This window comes from Gobius niger (assembly GCF_951799975.1).
Source record: "Gobius niger genome assembly, chromosome: 5".
Classification (NCBI taxonomy): Eukaryota; Metazoa; Chordata; class Actinopteri; order Gobiiformes; family Gobiidae; genus Gobius; species Gobius niger.
Genome location: NC_136856.1, coordinates 26350951 through 26355097, shown reverse-complemented (window position 1 = coordinate 26355097; position 4147 = coordinate 26350951). Strand labels below are relative to the sequence as shown.

General features: G+C 42.9%; 1 long non-coding RNA gene across 1 annotated transcript in view; it reads right to left on the bottom strand.

The window, feature by feature from the left end:
* Positions 1-373: 373 nt before the first annotated feature.
* LOC306963696 overlaps positions 374-4147 on the bottom strand; it is an 11429-nt gene continuing 7655 nt past the window's right edge. Inside the window, exons 2-3 of the long non-coding RNA XR_013792921.1 lie at positions 517-558; positions 374-403 (exon numbers count right to left, since the gene is read on the bottom strand). This is a non-coding gene — a long non-coding RNA (uncharacterized lncRNA). The remainder of the gene's footprint in view (positions 404-516; positions 559-4147) is intronic.

Genomic DNA, 4147 nt, shown 5'->3' with positions numbered 1-4147 from the left:
TGTGGGATGCTGTCATTCTATTTTTGTCTTTTTTCCTTCTCCCTGGTTCTGAGTAGGGATTTGACATTTACAGGTTGTGAATCTGACTGGAACGCAGCCGTGATGATGAGATGGAGGCCAAGTTTGAATTCGATCCTACTTCCAAAATACATCTCATCTCTTCATCTCTGTCAGCAAAAACAAATGCTTCCTACAGCATTAAAAGGTCATTATTTGATCACCAAAGGCTCGAATCTCAGTTAAAACTTAAGCAACGCAAACATTATTTGGGGAATTTTGTGAACCTAATTCCTTCACAAAGGCCCATTATTCATTCACACACTCAGCCTTACGCATGTGGATAGACTGATGCTGACGTGGCCAAACAACCTCTCTCAGGATGAGCTGGATTCCAACTGTTGACCTGTAGCACATATTGAATCAAATAAGTCACCAACGATGTATGAAAATGCTTTAAGTGAGTAAAGTAACTGTCCAAACACTGCAGACAGACCGATTGCATGGTACTGTACTTACCGCGGGGATAGTATCCGACTTGCCTTGACGGAGCTCCTCTTCCTGAAATCACATCAGAGCCCGTAACACAGTTAGATGTTGTAAAGACTTTGATCATTAAATACATGACAGATCTCCGATATGAACCTTGAATGTAATGAGTGTTAACACGATTCCGAGTTACTGAGATCGAATCAGCGGCATTATGCTTATTATGGATATGGATAATTGCTCTCATTAGTGGGTACCTTCTAATTATAGGCACGCTGTAAAAAAAAAAAACATCTATACTCTGTGTTAAAAGTCTGTGTTTTTTCAGCTGTGGATTCTGGCTTCAAAGTTTTCAAACCTCTACAGAGAATGTTAAATAGCCGTTTTAGGGTTTTAACAGACCTTACCATCCAAGTATGGAAATCTGTCCTCAGTATTTGACCGATCCTTGACCCAGCCCCCCTGTAGCCACCTCTCTGGAGCAGCGGTGACCGTGGTGCAGTGGAAGCCTCTGTGCAGGATTATAATCACGCTGACTGAGGAGTATTTTTTTCCTCACCAGAAGAATGCTTTTTGTTCTTGTTGTTCTTGTGATGCAACAGAAAAGAAAAGGCCCCTTGCCTCAGGGTGGGTCCCTGGCATGGATCCTTTGCCCTCCACCCCTGACCTAAAATCATAATGCAAGCCCATATCTTTGCTTTCATTGTCAAAAACAAACACAAAATTGTACACTATAGCAATAGAAGATGAATTGAAATCACTAACAGCATAGGTGAAGAAGGACTCGACTGCACGTTGATCTGGGTAATGCCCGGAGGGACAGATTGCGGATAGAAGAGGTCGAGTTTTCTTCGCACGGTGGCAGAGATATAGGGTGAGGAGCTTGGAGTAGAGGCGCTGCTCCTTCACGCCTAGCGGAACCAGCTGAGGTGGCTCGGGCATCTGTTTCGGATGCCTTCTGGTCGCCTGGTGGGGAGATGTTTCGGGCACGTCCCATTGGGAGGAGGCCCCGGGGAAGACTTAGGGCACTTTTCCTCCAACCAGACTCCGTGGCTGAGAAGGGGCAAGGGGTTGTGGGGGTTGTGGGGGGTGAACATGTGCATTTATTTTGTTTTACGGCCTAGCAAGGGCTGATCCGCACCACAGCAGGACCGGCATAGGCTACATCTCTTTCTCTCAAGACTCGAAGAGCCTTAAGAGGTGCCCGTGAAAATGGAAGTCTAGGAATCTCTGCTCAGCCCAGCCAGGAAAGCAGAAGAAAATAAATGGATGGAACAGATGGTGAATGGATTGTTGAATTTTCAGCATTTAAGCCAGATTGGAGCAAGTCGCACCAAGATAATATGTTCTGGTGAACCAACCAACCCAAAATGTTAGACAGAGTCAAACGCAGAGGACATATTTTATGTTGATAATGAATAGTGATGGGATTTACGTCTCTTCACCGGGAGCCGAGCCTTTGGGATCATGGCTCTTTTTAATATCAAATTTGAATAACGTTAGCCAGATATCTCACATTATCCAAAACACAATCAACAAAAGGCACACTTTTTAAATTTAGATAATCTTTAATCACAATGGGATTGCAACTGTCTGACAAATCATTTTAGTGCGTTTAGCTTTCACTTAAGCACAAAAAGCTTTGTGTTGCCTGCTCCGTTGTTGGGCTGATTCTTGTGTTTGTTCAGGGGAGTCCTGAGTAAATGTGAGTGGAAAAAAAAAGGATTGGGCTCTTTTTCACAATTGAGATCCGGTTTGAACCGTTCACCTTAAAGAGCAGTTCAAAAGAGCCGGTCGCTCATGAACGTCACATCATTAATAAGTATATTTTACCCAGTTGTAGGAATGGGAAGCATATATTTTTTTCGATACCACTAGGCCTATATACTTTAAGAGTATTTGGTTTATGATACCGATACCTGAACCTTACTTTGTCCATACTTATACTTGTCATAGAACCATAAAACCAAACATTTGTGTCATTTATTTGAGGTCACTTTGAAGTTATACTGATAGCTTTAACAGCACCCCTGGATTAGACTATTGCACATGTTTGAGCAAATTCACCTGGACATTGGGAGGCAGACGTGCAAAGTGACCTGGCATTGAACCAAGGACCTTTGCAACATCAAATCTCCCCTAAACCAGACCTGGAAGTTTCCAATTTGCAGAAGCAGACGACGCGCTTTATGGCTGGCAACACATGCACAAAATTGCTAAATGAAACAATGTTCTCAAACAATGCGCATCCTTTACGCACATGACGCTCCTCACGTTTGAGTGATTACGTCTGCAGCGTTTCTTTTCGAAGCGCGCACGTCTCTCAGCGTGTCGCGAATTAACAAGCGTCGCTCCTTTGCCTAAATGTAAATAATCCTTCGCTTTGAACAACGGGGCGGAGGCGCGCGGACCGGTGCCTTTATGCAGATGGAGGCTGCGGGCTACATCACCCTGTGCCGCGCGCGTCATAACGCATTCAAAGGAATATGACATTAGGGTTATGCGGTGCGCTGGCGAGACAAAACAAAAAGAAAAGCGAGACAAATTGGCAGCTTTAGAAATACATAGCAGGTGTTTACACGCGCGCTTTTGCATATTCTAATGCGCTGCTCAACATCACAATGCTTTTTCGGGGGTAATATTTAATAACCATAATAATCAATATCTCGCACAATGACCTTGACGCGTTATGATGGATGGAGAGGGGACAGGGGGCTGTACTGTAATTGCCGCCCACCCTTCGTCTTCCTCTCGAAGCTGCGCGGACATTAAAAAACGCTCCATCATCCGGATCGAGCGCCTCCGTGTCGCCTGCCGCTCAAGTCTATGTCGTGGGTCTGCACCACCGGAGCGACAGCGCGTTCAGGACCGCGGTGGATCAACGGCACTTGTTTGTGGAGACCCTCTGTCTGGTTAGAGTGTGATCATTTACGCAGCCTGTGCCGTGACACGAGCGCACAAAACCAGGAGCTACGTTTTATAATCCCCCTAATCACATTCCGAGAGCAATCAGTGACCAGTGTGGGTCCATCAAAAGCAAATCATCGAGAGACGAGCATGGCGAACTGTATTTTGGTTCGGTTTGTTTACACGTTTTGCAGGGAAGCTAAACGTATGGGCTAAAAGTATTTTCCCATAAAAAAAATAAATAAAAAAAAACAGTTTTGTTTTAGTAAGATCTTAAGCAGAAAACAAATATGATCAATAAATAATTGATACCCAACAATCTGTAAAATAGTGGGCACACGTGTTTATTATAATGTTTATAATACTCTGGATTGGCATGTGTTTTGTAAATGTGTATTGGTATGAGAAGAAGAAAAAAGAAAAAGAGATTTGAGATTTTAACCAAAACTTTATTAACAGCTTCCATGTTCACATTCCCACCACGTGCTAATTACAAAAATTTACAACAAATACAGAGTGCACACAAAGTTAAGAAAAAGAAGAAAAGAAAAACGAAGAAAAAGAAAAAAAGACGAAGAAAAAGAAGATGAAGAAGAAGAAAAACAAGAAAAACAAGAAGAAGAAGAAGAAGAAGAAGAAGAAGAAGAAGAAAAAGAAGAAGAAGAAGAAGAAAAAGAAGAAGAAGAAGAAAAAGAAGAAGAAGGAGAAGAAGAAGAAGAAGAAGAAGAAAAAGAAGAAGAAGAAAAAGAAGAAG